We start from the raw sequence: 8,336 nt of genomic DNA, 5'->3' as shown, positions 1-8,336 counted from the left end.
ACCATAATATCATATTGAAGTATTGAGGGTTCCACTGCCACTCTTGGCAGTGGGCGTGAATTTGCCACAAAGTCCTCTTATCTGAGAAGCCCTGAATAGTTTCACTTGGAGAGGGATGGCTGTTGGTCACGTAAGGGCTTTCCAGCCCATTTCGGAAGGCGTGAGGGTCAGACTTCTTAAGCTGGCACCAACCCACCCAAGGTCTTCCTCCATTCTCTTTGCAACCCAGCCACATGGGCAGGAAAGAAGTGCTATTTTTCTAGAAAAAATGATTCTGGAATTCACCATAAATGCATCCCTTGTTCTCTTATTGGAGTTGACCTTTAAAGCCCTAAACGGCCTCAGCCCAGTATCCCTGAAGGAGCGTCTCCACCCCCATCATTCTGCCCAGACACTGAGGTCCAGTGCCGAGGGCCTTCTGGCAGTTCCCTCACTGCAAGAAGCTAAGCTACAGGGAACCAGGCAGAGGGCCTTCTCGGTAGTGGCACCCGCCCATCAGATGTCAAAGAGATAAACAACTACATGGCATTTAGAAGACATCTGAAGGCAGCCCTGTTCAAGGAAGTTTTTAATGTGTGACATTTTAGTGTGTTTTTAATCTTTGTTGGAAGCTGCCCAGAGTGGCTGGGGAAACCCAGCCAGATGGACGGGGTACAAATAATAAATTACTCTTACTATTCTTATAATGGCAATGGTGGCCACCTGAGCAGGTGCTCTGGGTTCTGCCCAACATTGGGGGTGCCTGACGTCCATGTGTGATGTCACACACACCACATGTATGATGTCACACGGCAGAAGGAGGCCTGACAGGGGCCGTCATGCCCTCAGAAAGGCCCAAGAGGAATTGCCGTGGTTGTGATGAGCTCCATCGGACTCTCCTGCTGCAGTGTCAGGGGGACATGACTGCCTGGCTAGTGAGCCAGGTTCAAAGTGGTCAATTAGGGTTCGAGTTATGGGGAAATTCCTTTCTGCCCAGCTAGGCAATGCAATACAAGGAACTAACTTACTCACTCAAAATCCAAAGCTGTGCCATTTGGAATTTTTATCTTATGGCCTTTGCTTTTTTTATTTTTTCAAGCAAGCGGGATACTAAAACAAAATCGAAGCCTGTTTCAAAAGCAAGGAATGTGTTCTGGAAACTATACAATAGTCTTTCATAAAAGATAGATGACATCTCCTCCTTATCTAGCTGGCTTGCCATTGTGGCTGAGGTTGCATTGAAGAGAGAAGATCAAAGTACAGCAAAAGGTGTCTCCCTCAGACTTCACTAGGGAAGAGAGAGCAAAAGGCAGATACAAAACATCTGAAACCAGAGGCAATGCCTCTAAAATGCTGTATGCTGAGGAGGTCGATAAGGATAAAGGTCGCATGTGCTGGAAATAAAAGATATTGCTTTTCTTCTTGTAATGTCACAAAAAGTGCCTATCAGGATTAGCCTTTTCGGAGGGGAGGATTTGATGTACTAGCAAACTGTTTCTTTCTTTCTAATCTTATGTTTTCTCTGTTCTTAATTTTGTTCTTCTTCTCCATTTTCCGCTCCCTTAAAACTGCTGAATGCCATCTTCTCTCAGATCATTTCAAGACAGCTTTCAATCCTTTAGAGGTGACAGGAAAGAAAAATGGCCACAATGGGATTCTGTGAGAAAGGAGATAATCTCCTCCTGCAAACTGTGTCTCTGTGCACAAGTTCTAATGAGGCATGGAAAATAATTCAGGACCACAGTCGAGAAAATATTTTAAGAGGTCAAAGGTGACAACTAGGTGACATATGTTTCTCATGAGCATATCATGAGAACTGCATGAACCTAAACCAAACTGTGTACCACAAAGTCACCCAGGTACATCAGCAATAAAGATGTCAATCTGTATTAATTGTTCCACTATGAATAATCTTGCATTCCTAGCAATACATTTAGCTAAATCATTGGCTTGGAATTCACTATCCAAAAGCAACATTCTACTGTCAGAAGAAAGAAAGAGACACAGAGATGTTATTTTCTTCTTAGAGAACATTGCACACAGTCCGTCCATTCCTAGGTTGTGGCTCCTCATTTAGGGAAATTTCTCCCAAATGAGGTCCACCAAACACCTTATTTAACATCTTTTGGGCACCAGGTAGAAAATTACTTTCCCATTCTTCCCCTGTCAGGCTTTTGATGGACTTTCAATATGTTTTTGCTGTTAGCGTGCTGCAAAAGCTTTCTATGGCTGTATGAGGCAGGGTGGGCATTTTGCATGTATATTTGTGTGACTGTGTTGCTATTACATTTCCTCCCCCCCTCCCAATGTTTATGTTTTCACATGTGCTGTACATATGTTTTTACACATGCTAGCCACTTAGAGACCTCTGTGTAAACAACAACAAAATCAAAAGTCAAATTAGGTTTCAATGAATCCTGTGCCTTTTAGGGATGTATGAAATCATTGTTTTCTGGGTTTGTCTCCTGCAGCACTGTTTCCAATATGCCACAGTTCGTCTTCTGCCAAAGAATTACGCAATTTGTCTCACTGTTTCCTGCGACGAAATTAGCTAACTCATATAATTTATGTAATTAGTTAGGTAGTCATTATATTATCCAACCCCATTTATTTCAGTGCAAATGAAACACAATGCAAATGTGAGCAGTGGGGACTTAATCAACAACATATCCATTGTGGACTTAAAGCAACAAGGGTGAATACAGATTGCATTCGCACGATGGGCTTAACAAGTGAACATCTGCAATTTCCACTCCTCTTTCCATTTTGGTTGGAATTCTCCAACATCCCTAGTGCCTAGTCTTCTTTCAAAACTAATCTCTAACTTTGTGACCTTACAATGTTTTTCTTATTTCTTCTTTTTCTGCCTTTCTGCCTTTCAAGAGCTCTGCAAGGGCTCATTACTACTGGAAAGATAAATATGCCTCACTTCCAGCTGTTCCATATAGAACATATATATTTTTAATTCACAGGGTGTCACCAGAGACCCTTGGTGAACTTTGAAAACTTGCCTCCGTGGTTGCACAGAGAACGATCATAGTAAGGAAACATACGTGAAAAGCTTCTAGCAACCTTCTCCTTAAAAAAAAAATAAACTTTAAACTTAGCTTCTAATGCTACTTAAACATCATTCTTCTGGAGCCTGGTAATGAAACAAACAAAAGATCCCGCTCCAAGCAGTTAGACTAATTATTTTAGCTTTATGCAGCCATCTTGTGTAGCCTCACGGCAATTTCAAAGGCACAAAGTGCTGAAGACATATGTAAACCACAGTAATCATATTTAATATGTGCAACTAGACATATTATAAATAAATTAACTGGCAGAGGCAGTCCCCTACCTTGAATTATAATTTTATATTCATAAAAATAAATGGGAAACCAATACTCTAAAGACTTGGATACTTTCACATACTGCAAAATAGCCTCAAAGTTTGCAAAATTTGCATAGGAGTCTACAGCACATAGGCTGCAATATGTTTGAGCCATGCCTGGCAAAAACTGTGAGAATGGGTTGTCCACTTGAGTACATGTGCTGCCTCTGCATAAGGGGCACCTTGAGTTGATCAGTGCCCCGATACTCCTTCCATGCTTTCATTTCTGCAGCACATGAATGCCTGCACAGGGTTCTAGTTTGCTAAGTAGCAATATGAGCTTTGGGGGTGGTGGGACATTGGTTTTCCATTGAATTAAAGGTAAAGGTAAAGGGACCCCTGACCATTAGGTACAGTCGTGGCCGACTCTGGGGTTATGGCTGTCATCTCCCTTTACTGGCTGAGGGAGCCGGTGTACAGCTTCCGGGTCATGTGGTCAGCATAACTAAGCCACTTCTGGCGAACCAGAGCAGCGCACAGAAAACCATTTACCTTCCCGCCGGAGCGGTCCCTATTTATCTACTTGCACTTTGACGTGCTTTCAAACTGCTAGGTTGGCAGGAGCAGGGACCAAGCAACGGGAGCTCACCCCTTTGTGGGGATTCGAACTGCCAACCATCTGATCGGCAAGTCCTAGGCTCTGTGGTTTAACCCACAGCGCCACCCGTGTCCCTTGCATTGAATTACCCATTGGTAATTTCAAAATTATCTTACAAAGAATCTCCAAGATTAAAATTGGTGGGCAGACAGACCCTCCAAGTGTCCCTCTTTTCTGGGGACAGTTCTGGATTTAAATTAGCCATCCCAGTTTCTGAGTTGATCCCGGATTGACCCGCTTTTCCTGGGATGTCCCTACAGGTATTTTCATTGGGATATTGAGTTATGCAGTGCTTTTTTTCCCTGTGGCGATGCAGGGGTATGCATACCCCTAAACATTTTGTGAATCTTTGTATTTTTGTCCATTTACTGTATTTATTTTCCCCAATTTGAACTATAAAATGGTGATTTTCTTGAGTCAATATGAGAGTACCCCTAAACATTTTTTTTAGAAAAAAAGCACTGGAGTTATGCAACCCCTGAGCCAAGGAGATAAGTAACTATACTACCTTTAGAAGGCATATGAAAGCAGCCCTGTTTAAGATTCAGGTAGGTAGCCGGGTTGGTCTGACGCAGTAGAAATATATATAAAAATTGTCCAGTAGCACCTTAGAGACCAACTAAGGTGGTATCTGAAGAAGTATACATGCACACGGAAGCTCATACCAAGAACAAACTTAGTTGGTCTCTAAGGTGCTACTGGACAATTTATTTATTTTTATATATATTTCAGCCCTGTTTAAGTAAGTTTTTAAAAATGTTTTATTATGTTTTTATGTATGTTGGAAGCCTCCCAGAGTAGCTGAGGCAACCCAGTCAGATGGGCGGGGTATAAATAATAATAAAATCACTACTACTGGTACTATGGAATAGGATGCCCCTATTTTCACCGGAGGAATGTTGGAGGGCACAGGCAGATTCTGTAAGGTGTGGATGTGTTTTCAAGGTCCAATTAACTTGGGTGCTGTGGGGATCAGAGCCAAAGCCCCGGGCCACCCAATTTTATTCATTCTCTCCGCAGTCTTTTTGTAGCACATACCACAGAGGGTCTTGTACTATTTCATTCTGTGAAGCACTTAAGGATCCAGTTTGACGGAAATATGCAATAAGCTGCGGTGCCTTGGGTAAAGTTCTCCCCATCTCAACTCCAATTTATATTGTTTACAACAGTGATGTTCATTATATTTAGGCATGGCTTATCCTAAGGTGCAGGAAAGTCTCTGTGCAATATTATGTTGGCACTCACTTGTCTTTTGCTTGTTGGCTTCGGTGAGTAGAAAGGCAGAAAATGGGATGGTGTGTAGCTATGCAGTTTATGGGATCTAATATTCTTTCTATAATCACAGTTTAAGTGTCTTGACTCCATCTTGATTGGTTGCGGTTGATTCAGGGTCAGAGGCATTTAAGTAACCAAACTAGTAAAGAATAGGGTTTCCCCCCCTGAAAAGTAGCAGCTGCCCACCCATGAGTTACAAAAACAATTACATTTAATAAACACTGCAATCCAAACATGGCTTAAAGCACTGCAGTTATTTCACGAATTTCCCTGCCATTTGCTAGTCCATTATCACAGCTGCTCACCTTCTGACCCTCTCAGGCAGGCCTGACTGAAAATAAGTAGCTCAAATAGGTCTCTGGAGCCTTTCCTCTGGAGGAAAAAAGCAGTAGCAGGGGATCTGATGAAAAACTGAAGGAGGATCACAGATGAAAGAAAGACCCACATCTAAATCTGTACAAATCCCATCTGGGACTGCAAGCCCTGTAAGGGGTCAAAGCAGTAAGGCATAATCTCCCACCTTGCCTGCCTGCACACACACACAGTGCCATAGCTGTCTTCAGGGACGAAAGAAAGAAAGAATAGGAAAGATATCATGGCTATCTTAGACTGAGGAATGAGAAAAACAAATGGATCATAAGGACTATTCTCATTTCTTTTATTTTATTCATTTATTGCCTGTCTTTTTCCCTGATAGGGACTCAAGGAACCTTACTGCGAAATTAGAAACAGCTAAAAACATAGGGGGGGAGCAATCATTGCAAAACAAGTAAACATTTTAATATTTTCATACGCATGGGAAAGGACAGCGGGTAAGATCTGGAGCCTTATGTGTGCAGGAGCTTCCATGTGCGTGATGAGGATAACCAGGCCAGAATTTCCCAATTCACTGAATACAAAGAGAAGCGAGAAACAGGAAAAAATTAACACGTGCATATCAGAAATGCTAGGATCACAAGAAAACTTCCCTAGAAAAAATGTAGAGAAAAACAAAAACTTAGGCCAACACCAGTGGTTTTATGACCAACCAAAGTAAGGCTGATTTAAGTGTTAGAAAGATACGTTGATGCTGTTTGAGTGATATTTACATTCTTTTGTCACCCTGCTTGTTGGAACAGTCTCCCTTGGGAGGTTGTGGACTCTTCTTCCTTGGAAGTTTTTAAGCAGAGGTTGGGTGGCCATCTGTCATGGATGCTTTAGCTGAGATTGCTGTGTTTTATGGAGCTAGATTTGGTCCCTTCCAACACTATGATTCTGTGACACATTAGATACTGTTCTTCTGTTCTTGAGCCAGTAATTCATAAACACTCCAGCCTATGGAACCAACACAGCACATTAACTTTAAAAAAACACCCCTCGAAAAGCCACTTTTAACATGGGATGAAAGTTTCAAGTCAGCTACATTGAAGAGAAGATGACCTTTTTGCTATTGGGATTTGCTCCACAAAAGCCAGAGAGTCAAATAACTTAGGCAGCAGATATAAGAAGCGTTGAGGCAGGTCATCTGAAGGCGGGCAGCCTTTTTTCTTCTATAAAACAAAGCCTATTCCCAGAATAGAGGAATCATAGATGTACACTGGCCTTTCAATATGTGAACCTGAACTTACAAGAGCCACAGAGAGGAGAAAGCTTGGCGGGAGATGAAAGGAATTTCAGCTCAGCTGTAGGTGACCTTTCCTACCCGACTCCATCGCATAAAATACTATTTCAGCAATGAATTTGGGGCTTAGCAATATAAATTTGAGGTGACTGTGTGATGTGATTGCTCACTCCTTCTGTCAAAGACACCCTGGCTTTGTCATAAGGTTCGCAATGATGTAGGGAGCCACTTCACAAAAGTGGCCTCTGTAGCACTGTTTGAAGTTACATAAGGAGTGCGGGGAGTTGCTTATGTGAACTGGGTCTTTGTGTTGGAATGATGTACATTGGCACAATGGCTTCCAGTATATTCTCTCTCTCTCTCGTCTGCTCTAAATATATGTAGTTCTGGGCCGTTGCCTCAAATTATATGCATTGCACCAGCAGAATCTGGCATTTTATCAACCACATAGCAAGAAACAAGAATCAGGTCCAAGTTGGTTTGGGAGTGTGCCCTTGGATATGAATGACTCAGAAGGAAGGCTGTCACCAACTGAGCTCTATGAATCAGGCTATTTTGAAAAAGCATATTATTTTCAGCTTAGTTAACGGCTGGCAGTATTCATTTTAGAACCTTGTTGTCACTAGAGTATTGTAAAAGAGTGACAAATACAGATCTACTAAACTCCTTCTCTGTAATGACACCAAAATACACTCCTTATAACTCTCAGAAGAGCTTCTGCGAAAGAACTGGTTGTTATATGTCAAAACCGCAGGATGGAGGACAGGATTTTAATTTTTTATTTCTTGCTATCCTTGCTAAGTATCAGCTTATATACTCGACATATTAAATTACTCTGGCAATTTTTTTGTGACGAGCAGTCAAGGAATGCAGTTTCATTGATATTGGGCAAAGAAGTGATGATAGGTGAGCTAAAATAGGAAGCTGGAAAATATACAGTTTATGACAGTGGTGTAATTGTAATTTCAAGCAGGGCATTTTTTCAGCTGGAACTCACCAGAACTCAGTCCTGACACACCTCTCAGATGGGCCATTGTAGTAATAATAATAATAATAATAATAATAATAATAATAATAATAATAATAATAATAATAATAAAATTTATATCCCACCCATTTGACTGGGTTTCCCCAGCCACTCTGGGTAGCATACAACATATATAAAATGCAACAAAACATCAAACATAAAAAAAAATCCTATACAAGCAGCAAACAAACCAATAAATCAAAAGAAACCAATAATAATATTAATAACAATGATATAATAACAATAATAATATAATAACAACAACAATAATAAACAGCCTGCAATTATAAGAGAACAAGAGAGGTGTTCATGGTGTTCTGGCACCTCTTTTTCTAGAAAAATAGCACTAATTTCAAGTAAAGGATGTACAGTAAAGATCAAAGGATGTCCAGGTGTACAAAAAAGAAAAACATTAAAATTGAACATTGCCAATTTAATTAAACAATTTAATTAAACCATTAAACCCAACTACTGCATTTGGGTG

This window comes from Podarcis liolepis (genome assembly GCF_965112155.1).
Source record: "Podarcis liolepis genome assembly, chromosome: 11".
NCBI classification, from domain to species: Eukaryota; Metazoa; Chordata; class Lepidosauria; order Squamata; family Lacertidae; genus Podarcis; species Podarcis liolepis.
Note: the sequence above shows the minus strand (reverse complement) of the source record.